Source organism: Telmatherina bonti, assembly GCF_933228915.1.
Source record: "Telmatherina bonti genome assembly, chromosome: 3".
Classification (NCBI taxonomy): Eukaryota; Metazoa; Chordata; class Actinopteri; order Atheriniformes; family Telmatherinidae; genus Telmatherina; species Telmatherina bonti.
In genome coordinates this window covers 37,594,336-37,610,273 of record NC_136621.1, presented here as the reverse complement: position 1 = coordinate 37,610,273, position 15,938 = coordinate 37,594,336, and the positions used below count along the sequence as shown (strand labels likewise).

At 42.4% G+C, this 15,938-nt stretch overlaps 1 protein-coding gene across 1 annotated transcript in view; it reads left to right on the top strand.

The window, feature by feature from the left end:
* tnrc6c2 (trinucleotide repeat containing adaptor 6C2) overlaps nucleotides 1-15,938 on the top strand; it is a 57,812-nt gene that overhangs the window by 19,483 nt on the left and 22,391 nt on the right. The gene's annotated exons all lie outside the window — the stretch shown is intronic.

Sequence of the window (15,938 nt, the reverse complement as noted above, 5' to 3'; positions counted from 1 at the left end):
TCATATCAGCATGTAGCACAGCTGATATGAGTGACAGTTTAAGCTTTAAGGGGCACGATATGTGTCTTCTAATGGGAGCTCTGTTCTTCTTCACACACACTTTTTCTGTTGACAGTCAGAAACCTGACTTCATCAGTGTGTGTTAATAGTTTTACCGCCTCATAGATGCAGAGATAAAAGACTAAAACGTGAGTGGGGGGGGGGGTTGAAGATACTCTGAATCATGTCGCTCTCGGCTCCAGAAGGCACTTTTCCTCCGGCGTTTGTTGCCCTCAGGCACTGAGCTCAAAGGGAGGTGTGTTGTGATTATGTTAAAGCTCTCAACCCTTAGCGGAAGGTGGCCGCTGTTCGGGTTAAATGGCGAGACGGCGGTTTGTGGAGGCTGCGCCGCTGAATTCCCTGACAGGGACGCTGAGATGAGCTGCTAGGATATAAAAAAAACCCCAAAATATATAGAAAATACATCAGCTCTGAGATGGGGGCAGGGGCTAATTAGGAGGGTGGAAGAGGGATTGTATGGGAAGGGGTCACAAGAGGCACATGGAGGTGCATTAGGCAACTGTCAGTCTCTATAGCAACAGCCCATTATAGAACGGGTGAGTGGTGAGAGATGTTGCCTGTATTTTCTGTGTGTGTGTGTGTGTGTGTGTGTGTGTGTGTGTGTGTGTGTGTGTGTGTTTGTGAAGGAGGGAGTTGTGTGTTGTTCTCTACTAATGCTGACAGATGGGACTTTCTATAAACACACCCATTTAGGAACTGGAGTGCGTAAACAGACAAATGTACATTCAGCATCAGCGACTGTTTGTCCCTTTACTTCGTTTTACTGTCATTTTTATCAGCATGACCGACTTTAGAGTTTATATTTACACCCATTACTGTTGGCTTGTTTTGTTTATTTATTTATTTTCCTCTTTTTCTGAATGTTTTCAGTGATCATAAGTGCATTTCTACGTGTTTAAATGGTGCAGGTGAAATGAGAAACTTGCTTGACTGAATTTGAAAGTGTTTCTGCTTTGAAATGAGTAAGAAGCTCAGACCGGCTTTGTGTGAGAATTTGAGGAAGGAAACGAAAGGTGCGATGCAGGAAGAGCTGCAAACTCGGTCCAGACGTGTTAACAGTTTGCCGCTTGTGCTTGAACTCGTCGACGGATTGTTTTAAAGCTGCTTTATTCAGCCGTGAACACGCTGCTTGTCTTTAGTTTGTCCTCAAAGCCGGCAGGATCCAGTTTATTCCTCTGAAAGCCTCTTGAAAAGCAGCTTTTACAAAATTCTTGTATTCAGACCTAAACACATTTTGAAGTACATCTTTCACCTCTCCTTAGCTGTTATTGGATTAAGAAATGCCCCATTGTGCGGGGCGTTTAAGCCTGTGTGCAGCATCCATCCCTCCCCCCTCCACAAACATGGCTGCCTAATAAAGTGGCTCTGCAGACAATAGACAGAAGAGATGTGGGAACCTGTGCTGCCTGGCACCAGCTCTTCACAGCAGCACATTGCCCCTCTCTTCATTCTGCCTTTCTTTCACCTGGAATTCCAACACAACATCTTCCTATATTTACTTCTTTTTTTCTCATCAATTCATTCACTTTTCCAAGTTTATTAATAAAGCACTTCTCAGACAAGTAAGACAAAGTGCTTCCCGGGCAAAAACACAGTAGTTAAAAACAAGCAAATGCACACAATAAGCCCACATAGAGCCCACCCATCTAAACAGACTGTCTGCAACACAATATGTCTATAAAAATACCAAAAATAGACACGTTTCACTCATAAAGCTCTGCTGTATCCCACTTTCTCTTCCAGTTTATTTACTTTTAAAAATCCTGTCATTAAAACTTGGATAGGAAAGCATTATGAAGAATTTACTACTTTAATGTTCTCTCATTTTTCAGGTTAGTAAGCTGCATGAAGTTTCATATTCAGCGTCTTTACCTGACTGTTCTGTAGCAGTGAGGAGTGAATGGAAAACAGTAACAACGGTGAATAAAGTGGAGAATAAATCCTTTCAGAATCGACAAGATCTTAAATTTCTGATAATTATGCACTCGAACTGATCTGAAGCTTTTCTTTACATGTCTGGATTTCTCTGGATGCATGTTTATAAATATGAACTCTACTGGCCTTTACTAAGAATATTTTGTCCGAATAATTCACATGGTAATATTTTTATCAAGTCAACGTCAAATCAATGTGAACTTTCACATCAGTAATGATTTTTTCTAACTGAGGTAGACTTTTTAAGACATTCACATTCGACAGATATATAATCGGCCAATCAGAGAAGGCGTGTTGGCAGATCGATCCCTTGTTACGAGCCATGTAGGCGTCACTTTCGCTGCTGTTTGGTTCAAACTTTGTGTCATCGTGGCCAAGTGTCTTTATTAGTTCTTCTCTGCTTCTTAAAGCAAGCATCAAGCTGCTGAACAGATCCTCTAACGGTCCCGCGGACGTCCCAAAGCCACCGCGCTCCAGCTTCAGATCCGGGATTAAACAATGAAACTCCACAAGTTCTCGTCTCTTTTCCCGAACAGCGCTTCTTATTGTCTTTTCTTTTGCAGCATCAACATGTTGTCATGGCTCCATTTGGAGTGAGTTTGTTTTGTTATTTTTATTAAATATTTTATAATTTCACATCTCCTTTGGTGTGCACAGAGAAATCAGTTTCCGGACACAGTCTTGTGAGGTTTATTGGCGTCGGTCCCGGCATGTAGAGGCCTAAATTGTAAAAAGGAAACCTCATGATGAGGAGGAACGCTGTTGTTGCTCGACTGCCACAAAGTTTGAGTAAAATTCTGTATCGTTCAGTTTGTGTGGATTTTATTGCTTTCTATTCGCATCCGTTATAACTGTAATATTTTCAACATCAACGCTCATCAGAGGTTATTTCTTGGTAATGTTTTACTGTATCCCCCTCACCCCTTTAGAGGCGCTCCCCCACCCATCATGGATTAAATGAAAGGCTATTGGATTTTTTTTAACCCTTTCATGCATGAATTATTAAAACACAAGGCAACTTTTTTTTTTAAATGCAGTATTTTACCTCTGCAGACACATGCAATGATACTTTTTTTTGCTGATTAGCGATATTTATAATTTATCATGATTTATTATTTATTCTATAAAATATTTATAAAATATATAATCATAATTATATTATGTAAATCTTGTATGAAATATGTGTATGTGCCATTTTCTTTTATTTATTGCAAAGGAAAACTTTTGTAATTACATTATGTTCTATTATATCATATTTATTTCTTCTCCAGTGAGTGGAAACGTATCGGATGACTCACTAACATCCACTGATGTGGATTATTTACAAAAATACCATCCTCATTCATAAATATGCAAGGAAAAAGCTTGTAAATAGATGTCCAGTACAGGGCCATGAAAGGGTTAAATGTGCTGGCCAGAGGAGAGATGTGTCTCATTATTTATATTTTTCTCTTCTTGTACATCAAGACCGCCGTTTTTGCTTTCCTCATTTCTGACTGAAGGTGTTCATGCGCCGCTTCACCCGCTGGAGAACATTAACTCTGTCTCTCAGCTCCCGTGTGATTGTTAAATACAGATTACTGCGAAGATGGTTGTACATCAGCCCAGCTGAGCAGGGTTTTAGCTGCGATCTTCTCTAGAATTAAAACAGTTCAGGCTTATTGTGAACATATTTGAGGCTTTGGTTATCAATGCATTGTTGTTATGGTGGAGTATCTGTAGAAGAAATTGGATCTAATCATCTTTTATCTATCCATCATTATTTACTTGGCTTACCAGGCGGGCAGGAGATGGAAAGTGACGTAAGAAGCTCAGGAAACTCTTATGATGTTTTTATGAGTCTGTAGATTGAATTTATTTGAAAATTTAGGTTGGAAAAGGAGGAGGAATGACTTTATTTATCAAACTAAAGGTTAGTCCCAGAGCAGGGTTTACACTGCTGTAAATCACACCTTGATGATCCCACAAACTCCCAGAAACTGTGGAAGCACATCGCAGCTCGATGGAAGGAAGGGGATGTATGAGAAAACCGAGCTTCTGTTAGAAACATCAGGTTGGTGTTGAGATGAAAGGACAAGAAAAAGAGAGGATGAAGCCAGATTGGATGGGACACGAGGAAATAGCAAGGAAACGGGAATAAGACGGGGGACGGGGGGGGGCATAAGATGAATGATCGAAATGGAACCAGACCCAGAAGCTGAAAAACGTCAGGCAGACGCTCGGAAAGAAGGGGAAATGGAGAGAGAGAGCTGGAGGGCTGTGGAGCAACCTTCTGATAGAAAGGCAAGCCTGGAGGGGGTAATCAGGGAGGACATGGGGGGAGGGCGACGTGCATTCAGCTTCCAGCAGTCTGATTGGCAGAGACAGTGTCAGGCGGGCTGAGCTGAATCTAATCAGAGATGTGCGTCACCAACTGCAGCTCCAAGCTAGCAGCCAGCCAGATACTGCTGGAGCAGGACACACTCTGCTCTCTCTGTGTGGGACTGAAAGCTCAGCGCTGGAGCTGACTGTAAATAACAACGTCTCTGTTTATGATACATTCTTATAGTTTCTACAAACACGACTCCAGGGAGAAAAGTCTGTCTGCTAGGACACTCGCTGCAAAATAAGTAGCGTCCTCTTCCTAGGCTGGGAATATTTTAGCCTTTTCTGTCGATGCAGAAGCACGTCTCCTACGTAAAGCTGCTGCGTTGGCGTGTTGGCAGCCTGAGACGACCGCTGTTTCTTTGTAGTCATACCGTTCGTTAACATGGGAGTTTTAATTCCTGTTTAATTCCCAATAAATGTTAATTCCGCTTTAAAATGATAAAAAAAACAACCATGTAAACACTTAATTCCTAATGAAAATTTCTATTGGGAATTAAACTTAATGCCCATGTAAGTGTCTGGTTTATTCGCATTTTAACTGCGATCTATTTAATTCCTCTGTCATGTAAACCTTCGTTCCACTCTAAGTTAATTCTGGTCGTTCTGAGCATGCTCGTTACCGTGTCCTGTCCCGATGACGCGCGTTGTTTTGCCTCCCGTGTTCGGTGGTCTATCTTTCTTCTCCTTCTCAGTTGCTGCAGAAAATGAAGCAGTATGCTGGTGTTGAGCTGCTACTTCACATTTATAATAAAAAACAGCGGTGAAACTGGTTCTTATTATGTAGTTTTTACAAGTTATAACTAAAAAGCGGAGAAGCAGGGAGCCAACTTTGTTTATTTCCAGTATACGTCATACGTCACGTGCACCCTCTGTCCAATCAGAACCTTTCCCAACCTGCCGCTCTAAAGAGGATTTAAGTGAGGACGTGTTTTATGTAAACATTTATTCGGGATTGTTATCTTCATGTAAAGTTATAGGAGAATACGTTAGTTCCAAATTGTTTAATTGCGAATTATTAATTCCGAATTAAAAAACACCATGTAACCGTAGCTATAGTCAAGCTCTTGGCAGGCGCAGCAAATACTCTGGTGGTAGCGTTGCCTGCTGTGTGGTTCATTGCTAGCACCGCAGCATAGAGCGGCTGTAATGATACTCCACACTCTGGCACATTTAAGATATTTAACTTTCAGCCCTGCTGCTCCCCTCCTCTCTCTTCCCTTTACATGTTAAACGGCGTCCTTCATGTCCCCATCCCGCTGCCGTGAGTGAAAGCAGTCACATCTGTTGGGCTAAAGAGCCAAAACTGTGTAGAAGTCATGGAAAGCAACATCATTGGCTCTGCATCGTACATTTACACACACACACACCATCAGACTGTAGCTGAAAGGTCATTATCTGTTAGCCGGTAATGTGAAAGCAGCTGCAGGGAACTCTGCATGCAAGTACTGCCGTTACAAGCCCTACAAACTCCATTTGGACACGTCACAAAGTCTGCATCACCAAAAAGTAGCAAAGCAAATGCAGCGTTAACACACCATAGAGTTCATTCACAGCATTAAACTGCCAATCAGAACAATCTATACTCCACATGGCCCAGATGACTGTCAACAGAGGCTACACACTGGAAAGACAGGAGAGGCAGGTCGGTGTGTAACCCCCCCCTCTCAGGAAAAGGTGTTTGTGTGTTTGTTAGAAGACACAGCAAGCAGAGGGTGTATTGAGAGAGACAGAAAATGTCTCCTCCTGTTTTTGTGTGTTGGTGTTCAGTCAAGAGGAAACAGAAAAGACCTTTTTTCCAGTCTGGTGTGACTGGACCAGTAGCATATGCTCAGCTACGGCTGCATGACTTCATAATGCACCAAGCCCTACTGGGAGGACTGACTGCAGGTAACCTGGCCAACACACTTAGACGACCGTGCATAAAAACGTAACACGCAAAATGTTTTTATTAAATAGACATGTTATGGTTTCATAAGTTTTCTTCATTAAACATAATTTATTGCTATTTTCCAGCAAAGTCTTAAGAAAAAACATTGATAAATATCCGTTTGGTGTTGTTAGACGTTTTATCACGCTTCAAGGAAGGACTGGAAATAGGCATGGCAAGTTTATTTGGACAGCACCTTTCATGTACCAGACAATTCAAAGAACTTTACATCAGGGATCTTCAATCCTGGTCCTGGAGGACCGGAGTCCTGCAGGTTTTCCAAGTGTCCCCGCTGCAACACACGTATTCAAATCAATGTGCATTTAGCAGACATGTGCAGCGCTTGTCTGGTGTGTTCCAGCAGGAACACTTGGAAAACCTGCAGGACAACAGGTTTGGGGATCCCTGCTTTACATGACACATTTAAAGTATGACAGAAAAAAAAGCATAAAAGACGACAGAAATATCAAAATCACAAAAAAATCATAAATTATATGAATATAATTAAAAGCAAAATTAAATCAAAGTTGCTGTGCATATTCCATGCATTGGTGTATGAAATACTTCCTCCAAACTAAGAAAAAAAACCAACTTTTTTTTGGTCAGAGGAAAAAATGAGCCAAGATGTCACTGTGGAGGACGTCTTGTTAGCGTGTAGAACGTTGCAGTGAAGGAGGAAATACATGCAAAACGTTTCACCGCCTGCAGGACAAGCATCCAGCTGGGTCAGCTCAGGCTAATGTTTACCTAACGTAGCACTGAATGCTAATTGTTTAGTGTCGTTTGCGACTGGGTGTGGACTTGGAGCAGAACCAGTTGAGCAGAATTCAACGAATTTTACATCATATAGAGAAAAAAAATAAAACGTAAAAGTCTCTACCTGCCTTGCTTGTTTGGGGGTTTTGTTGTTGTTTTTCTTATAATCCCCATTTCAAAATGTTCTATTTTGTTTTTGTTTTTTAACTCAAACATTTTTGTAACAACGTCCACAGACAGACGACTGAAGTCCAGATAGTGGTCCTGTCTCCTTTTACATCTGCTGTCGCTGAGAGAAAAAGCTCAGCTGATATGCAGTATTTATTTATTGTTTACTAAACAGTGGGATATTTAGCATCAAAAGATGGGAATAAATGAGCAGTAAAGACCGATGTGGACGGCTCATATTTAATGTTAAGGCGGGGTGTCCAGCTCCGCTCCTCAAAGACCACAACCCTGCAGCTTTTCCATGTCTCCCTGCTCCAACACACCTGACTCAAACTAATCAGTCACTGTGCAGAAGGTCTGGGCGATTAATCGTATTTTAATCTCAACTATGATCTGGGTTTCCAACGATGATAAAAATAAAAGGGTGTGATTATTTTTCTCTCTGCAGTTTCCTCTCCTGCTGTCTTCAGCTGCTAATCGAGCGTCTCTGGCGTTGCAGCGCTGTGCTGTAAACTCCTCCCACAGCCGCTTTGCTTTCATTCAGACACTGTTGCCAACTTGGAGACTTTCTCGCTAAATCTGGAGACTTTTTTTGTTAAAAGCGACAAATCTAGCAGCTTTTACTGGAGTTATTAGAGACTTTTCTGGTGTTTTGGCGACTGACTTGAAGGCACATATTGTTCTGCAGTTACTGTAAGGAAGGAGCAGCGGGAGCCTCTCCCGTCCTAAAGCACTCCCAGGCGGCCAGTCTCAGTCGGCTCCGGCTGCAGGTCGATGTAGAATAACTGCAGTAGGTTGTGGAAGTTCACCTAAACATAGTTTATACCATTGTCAGTGACAACTGGCTGCATTATTTTCCTATACATAGTTCGGCCAGTTAAACACGGTAATATCCCTCTGTTACCAGGCGTTACCATAGCAACGTGTTAATCAGCTGGTTCAGATTAGCCGTCTTTTAACAGGTGAATGAGAGAAACGCGCTGCAGCCTGACAGCGGTTGTTTGGTATAAAACGTACATCCAGGCCAACGTAAAATAGTTCCTATATAAGCGGTAAAAGCGGATTAAACAACTCGGAACCGTCCATTAGACGGTTATAATGCACGACACGTAGTCTAGAACACCACGACGCGCAGCGTTGTTTAAATATACTGGATAATCATGTTAAATAATCGAGATCTCAGATTCAGTCAAAATAATCGTTATTATAATTTTTGTCATAATCGAGCAGCCCTACTGTGCAGAAGTTCATTGGTTGTTGGATCCATTTAACGGCAGCCAGGTGTGTTGGAGCAGGGATACATGCAGGACAGCGACACGTGTAGCGTGGACACCAGCCAGTCATGTGTAACCTCCAGACTTCCTCCAGACATTAACACACTGCTGCCTGCATGTGTTTCTCTGTGTGTGGATGTGTGTGTGTTGGTGTGTGTGTGTCCAGTGCCAGAGCCTCCTCCCACTAAGCCCAGTCCTGGTTCATCTCACCACCTCCACCCCACGCTGCCCCTTTCCTCCTCCTCCTCCTCCTCCTCCTCCTCTTCCTCCTCCTCTTCTTCTGGCGATGGCGGTCGCCAGCTCCCGACTCCCCCTCAGCAGCAGTTGTCCTCTGCCAGTGCTCGCTACCCGCCCAGAGAGGTGCCGCCACGCTTCCGCCAGCAGGAGCACAAGCAGCTACTGAAGAGAGGCCAGCCACTGCCTGCAGGAGCACTCGCTGCTCTTGCTCCCTCCTCATCCTCCTCCTCTCTCTCCTCCTCCTCACCCTCCTCACCTTACTCCTCTTCCTCTGCGAGTACCAGCAGCTCTACCCTAAACTCTGCCACGTCCACTGCGAGCAAACGCCACTCAGGTTTGTGTCGGTGTGGTGGGCTTGTGCGTGCGGAGCCTGTGGAGCATGTTCATGTTGTGGTTGTCACGTCGGTGTCGGCTGTGCTCAACTTCATGCTTGCATTTGAATAAGTCCCAGAAACTTTAGATATTCTACATCTTTTCTCCTCATTTTGGGCTGAATTCGTTTCGTCTCACGCTGTTGAGCTTTTACATGTTTACCACAGTGTTGACACCATGTGGGAGAAGTGATGATGACAGCATAACGGCACATCTGCAGCGACAAAACACTGCTATAATAACGGCATGATTTACAAGAATAAATAATGCTTCTCCTTGAGTCACACTCGGACTTCTTTAGCCGGGAGGAAGCAGTAATGTTGTATCCTCTGATGGCTTCCAGTGGGGGGGTTCGTTTGTGTTTGGTTGGGAGTAATAAGTTAGCAGTGAGTTGTTTATGTTGGTATTAACAGCTTTATCGCTGCCATTTTTCTTTTTATAAGCATATGATGCATTATTGTTGTTTTTGTTTAGTTTTTTGTCTGTGAAACAGTCATCTTCATCTGCCAAACGTATGAGACTGAAAGTATCTGCACCCCATCCTCCTACATAACACTAACCTTTAACACTCTGAGAAAAGGAAACTTCTGTTTGACACCAGTCTTTTCATGGTTGAGTCTGTGAGAATCTTTGTTGAGGTTTTCCTTTCTTGCTCTCGTTTTTTTTTTTCTTCACTTTCTTCTTGTCGTTGGATCGTCTCTGCTTTGCTGATCTATGGATGTCTGACTCAGCATTTGCCTTGTGAGCACCGGACTCTTGGTAAACAGAACAGATCTGATGCTGGTGTGCTGTTAGCTAGCCAGAAAAGCAACCGGTGATTGTTTGTTGTATTGCTGTCCTTCTTTTCCTCATACCTTCTCCACCAGTCACGGCATCAAACAAAAACTTAAAGCCTGCGTGACCAGTAAGTGGATGCTACTTGTGTCTATTTAATTCATTTCCTATCATCTTGTTGGGAGATGTTTCGTCCGGTTTGCCTTGTGTTGTTTTAAGTCATCGGCTCAAGAACTGAAAACATCTCAATTCTGTGAATAAAAAGTAAAACTGTATGTTAGTAATGTGATATTCCTCCTTTGTGCTTCACTATAAAGTGCAGGCTTTCCTCAGCCATGCGCCGGGGGGTGGGGGGGCAGATTTGGCTGCAGGCTTAATTCTTTGCAGAGAAACAATGTCAAAGCCTTTAGTTTTAGAAGGCAAATCTTCCTCCTTTGGGTTTCAGTGTATTAACCTATAATGTCTCAGTCCAGCAGTTGTTGCCCTGGCTGGCCTTTACCTCATTTGGCTTTTCCCAGGCGTCTCTCGGTACAACACAGCCTGTGGCGAATTAGCCATTGGCAGGGTTTGCGCCTCCTTTGCACTCCTGGTTTTGTCCACAGGGGTACCAGTCAACAGCTCCTTCCTAATCGCCTCAAGCCGGCGCCAATGCTTTTGCATGAATTTAGAAGATGTGTCTCTTTCCACCTAAATGTCTCGCTTTATTTACTCTATTTGGTGAATTTTGTTCATCTTTCAGCTTAAAATAGCAGCTTCGCCGTCAGGTGAAAAGCTGCAAATAGAAACACCCAGTTTCTCTCTCCTCTCTGGAAATGTTCTGTGGACCATGTTTGACCTCTGCTTTGGTGACTGAAGCTCCAGGGGATGTTACTGATGTGACTCTTCATCGTTGCGCACATGCAAACAAAAACGTGTGTGTTTGTAATGGCTGACTGGTCTGACCCAGATGTGTCCCTTCAGATCGGAGTTTCCCTCCCAGTCCTGCTGGCTCAGAGTTTAAAGGGGAATGCGCACAGTAGTGTCATACATGTGCTGAAGCGGTTAAATATATATTTTTGTGGGTTATTTGTAGAAGTTTTACACATAAAATGGCTTTTGTTTTATTTTGAAGGTTAAACTTGAAACATTCCAGCAAGACATCAGGCAGAAAGACTGAACCTCCTTGAAATTCAAGGGCATTTACACACTACGCTGTCACATAACCTTTGCCCTTTTAACAGCATTAGTTTGTCCCATCAGACAGAGACCCCCTGTCCCCTTTTCATCCTTCTGTCACACCCCCCTAATTCCCATCCCTGCAGCTGACTCGGGACCATTAAGTGGTCTGAAGCAGCCAGCAGCCGCCCAGACAGACTCCCCACCAGCAGGTGCTGAAATGGGGTCTTTTAAGACTGTGGGAAGTGCAGCACAACAGCTGTCTGCTGGTCCTCCAGACAGCACAAGTAGCCAGAAGGGACTCTGTTGGGTGGTGTTAAAACACTTGGCCCTTTCATTTGGTCCCACTTTGATATGAAAGTAAAGTGTCTGGGATTATTATGTCTCCATGTTTATGCTTGAGAAAAAAAAGGGAAAAAGGTTTGAGACGTATAAAGATTCAGTCTCTTTAAAGCATTTAAGGCTCTGCAAGTACCGTCTCGTGAAAATGCAGCTCTGATTCTTCACATGTAGTACTGTTAAGATGTAAAAAGCACTACCTCTTACATTAACCGTCTATTTGTATGTTTTAAAACCATCAAATAATGAAAAGACTGCTCGGCCCTAATGAAGCCGGGGAGGTATAGATTGCCCCCTGTGTTCAAGCTGTGACACACTCGTACCCACACAAGTGAGAGAAACCCCCCAGTGGCTTCATTAATGCAGACTCTGTCAGAGATCCAGAGGCGTCACCATGGTCTCCCTCTCCTATTTTCTCTCATCTCTCAGCAGAGGTAAACAGACATGAATGATGAGCTTTCCAACCCCCCTGAGACCATTCCTTCAGTCTCTTTTTCTCCCTGCTTCCGGAAAAACAAGTACACGCCGTCCTTGATGTGAGTGGCATACAGAGAAATGAAGGGGGTCTGTTTGGGGGGACAAAAGACTAATAAACATCCACCCCCCCCTCTTGCTTTGTTTCCGGTTTTATGTCTAAATGCAGTTTGTGGGACGTAGCCGAGTTCAGGTTGTGGCTCGCTGTCAAAATAAGGAAACCAGTTTGTTGCCACACTGTTCTCAGCTCGTTCTTTCTCTCTTTTTCCCTTCCCAACGCTGCTCACCGCTACTCCTCCCCCCAGCCGACTCTCCTCCACCTCCCTCCACGCCTCCCTCACCCTCTCACGATCTGTCACCCAGCGTTTCATTTCATTCATAGGGGAGGGGTGGCATTTACTTCCTGGCAAAATGCCATTTGTGTGATGGCAGCGAGTCCTCATTATAAGAAGTTTGTCTTGTTCTGGAAGGCGTCACACCGTCACCGCCGCTGCTGTTGCTTTGTTACAAGCTCTGATGCGCTCATCACGAGAAGTTTTCTTTATTTATAGTTAACTAAAGTCTGGGTTTCCGACAGTTCTGTGTAGGAAGCTCGCACTGACTCACATAAAAGGAAGTCCTGCTCCTCACTGAAAGCATGGGGAGCCAGAGAAGGGCCCTTTGTTTTTATTTTGACCCTTTTCTTTCACAAGGCATAATCAGACACTGCCCTCCTAATTGCAACCTGAATGAACGCAGAAGCACATTACTACCACATGATTGCAAATAGTAGATGGAAATAATTGCCCCCTTGCCTTTGTTTTCCGTGCTCAACTTGCTTTCATGCCTTCAAATCGGAGATTTGTCAGGAATTATTTGAGATCTTTGCAGAAGACGAAACTGTTTTATGGTCTGTATGTGATACAGTTTCCTTTTTAGCTATCAACATACCACACATCAAGAAAAAAACCTCTTTAATTCTCCCTCTAACTGGTGTCTGCATTGTACTCTGTAGTTGTTGGACTGCAGGATGTCAGACATGCAGAGAGGATGTCTGCTTGATTTTGTGTAAAAGCTTTCTGAAAGTGAAGCTGGTTTCACCTCTTAGGTATTTTTCCTGTCTTCTCCCACTGTGGCTATCTGCAACACCAGGGATAAAAGAGGCCGCTCGCCATGGTACCTGTTTTCTTTTTGCATCCTTCAGAAACAAAATGTGCAAATGTTTGAGGAAGATCTGTACGGTGGGTGCAGGGTATGTTGAACCAAATACAGTTTTCCTGCGGTGGCAACGGCTGAGCTTCTTGGATGGAGTCCAGCTCTGATAAAATGGCTATTTACTCAGAAAGCTATCATAGAGGGAGTAAAAAAAAAAAATTAAAAAAAAAAAAGGTAGCTTTGAGAAAGAGTGGTGTTTTTTTCTCAGCATTTCAAAAAACAAAACACCTACATCTTACTGAGAGTTTTCAGTGGAAAATGAAAAGACCAGCTGTTCAGCTTTTGTTTCATTTTTTTTTCTTTGCAATTTAATTGGGTGGCAAGAAGCACGCACCAGTGAGTTGATATGAAGTGGTGCCAAATCAGTCTTTTGTGAAACGCATTTTAATCATCCCGCTTTCTCCATTGCAGGCAATAATATTTGATATGGAAAGAGCTTTATTTAAATAGATTTTTGTAACTCAGATAAACTTCAAAACAAGGTATTCTTTAGTAGCAACATCATGCCTTCATGTCAAAACACAAAAGCAGAATTGATGAATTGCATTTGATTTCCTGTTTGCATAAACAAAATCAGCATATCTGATCATTTGGTATGTAATGATAAACAAGTTTATTGACTTTGTTAGAGAGTTACTGCGCCTGTATTTCAGGGTGCGTACACATCAGGATAGTCTGCTGGACTCAGTCCGATTGGGGACTTGGCTCAGTTGTGGGGGGGTGTATCCATGCGGACCGAGATCAAACCAGCCAAACCATTAGAATAACATATCCTCATTCCCACCAAAGGTGGCGCTGCACTAGTATTTAGCAAAAGAGAGGACAAGATGCGCATGAAGAAAAAAACTGTTTCCTCCACCTGCGAGTTAAACATGGAGGCGAAACTATTTTTGATTTGGGTTTTTATTGTGTCTTATGCAAGTATACTGCAGAAATACTCTGCAACTATGGACGCAGTATGAACACCAGACGAGGCAGAGGACCCTTAACAGCATCGGTATGGATTTACCCACAATGCAACGCTATGCCACATGCAGGAAGTGTAATCTGCTTCCTGTACTTAGTCCCCTTTAAACAGACCAAGATCTGCATTTGTAGGCAGACTGAGTCCACTTCTTTGGTCTGAATCAGAATTGGTACACATTTTCCCAAATGAAGCGAACTTTCCAATGAAACTGCCAGTGGAGATTAAACTGTCACCAAATGTAGACACTTTTAAATCTAGGTTATAAACGTTTCTTTTCTCATGCGCCTATGCATGACATCTGCATGATAATCTTGTTTTTGATTATTTTAATATAATTCATGATTTTATTTGTTCTTGTCTTCCATACTTTTCACACCATCTGTAATGATTTTAATGTTTCATGTGAAGCATTTTGAATTATCTTATACAAAAAAGGTGCTATCCAATAAAAACGTGCCTACTTTTCTAGGATTCGATTAAAAAAGGCTGATGTGAATTTTCTCTTAGTTTGAGCAATTTTTCTCATGGCTGTATGAAAGCTTTATTATGTACGTAACTATGCAGGATGTTGCCATTTTTCTAATTGTTCAAGAAACTGAGATTGGACCACTTCCTTGACTGGAATGTTACGTAAACATTAGAGGACATAAAGCTCATGCAAAGCTTTATCAAAGGCGCTTATTTGACTTGTCTTCAATTTTATCAGCTTCTAACTTAAATAGAAAAGCAAAGTTGCAGCAGATGTAAGAGATTTTTTTTTTATTATGTTTCCACTTTTTTAAATCTCTCTTTGGTTTTCGTCTGATTGCAAACTGACTCCAGACTGTTTCTGTAGTGTGTACCATCAGTCTGATGGCTCTATGCGATAATGCCGCCTGGGAACTGGAGATAAGTGTGTGGAGGATAAATGTTTTATTCAAAGCCACTCTGTTGCAACATCCAGAAATATCTTAAAGCACCATATCTGCCAGTATTGTGTATGTGTCATACACACCTCAAACAAATGGAGTTTTTTTCTTCTCTGAGTGGATTGTTTTGACCTCCAGGCTTCCCATCTCATGGTCAGTAATTTGTAGCTTCATTGAAATCACTGCAGTAATCTGATTGAGGCTAACAGAGACTAATAGAAGGTAATACAACTAAATGACTTAACCAAGCAAATATTTTACAAATGGTGGTACCTTTACAAATGAAGGTTGGTAGACAAACCTACTGCTGCTGCTGCTTGTTAAGATTGCCAGAGATTGTTGTGCTTTCAGACATGGATATTAAAAGCCAATTATGAATCGGCTTTTCTTTCATGGTGATATCATTGTTGTGTACCTACAGTACTGCGTCCAAGTAGATTTCTAACAGGTTTTTGCTGTATTGGAAATCTACTTGGATAAATATCTCTGTGTCCTTGTAAATTATGCTCAATACGCTACAGAATCACTGGCAGAGGTTCTCTTTTTATACACTTTCTGTCTTTGTGTTGGTGATTTTGTAACCATAGTTCTTATTGGTTTTAGAGCCAGCTGCCTGAGGCTGGCCCAGTGGTTAGGGTGTTTGCATGCTGGATCAATAACCTCCCTGCTCTCTCCCCAATTGCATTAATAAGATCATTGATTTGCTGCCTCCCAATGATTGATTACCCCTTTACAGCATCAACTCTGTCTATTATTAGTTGGAAGACTTTTGTGCCCAGTGAATTTGGTTGCATGGTAAACACCCTCTTCTGGTTCTGTGTTATTAGGGTTTGTGGATAATTCTTAGCTGATAACTGGTGGGACAAAGTTGCATTTATTTCTTAGTTGTATTATTTAATTTGCATATTAAGTACAGGACAACATTTTGGGTACAATCATTCATTTATTTTAGAGCAAAGATGTTTCCAAACTGTTTCCTGGACACAATTGAGTTGTTTGAGGGGAAGAAAATATATACACATACAAAAAAA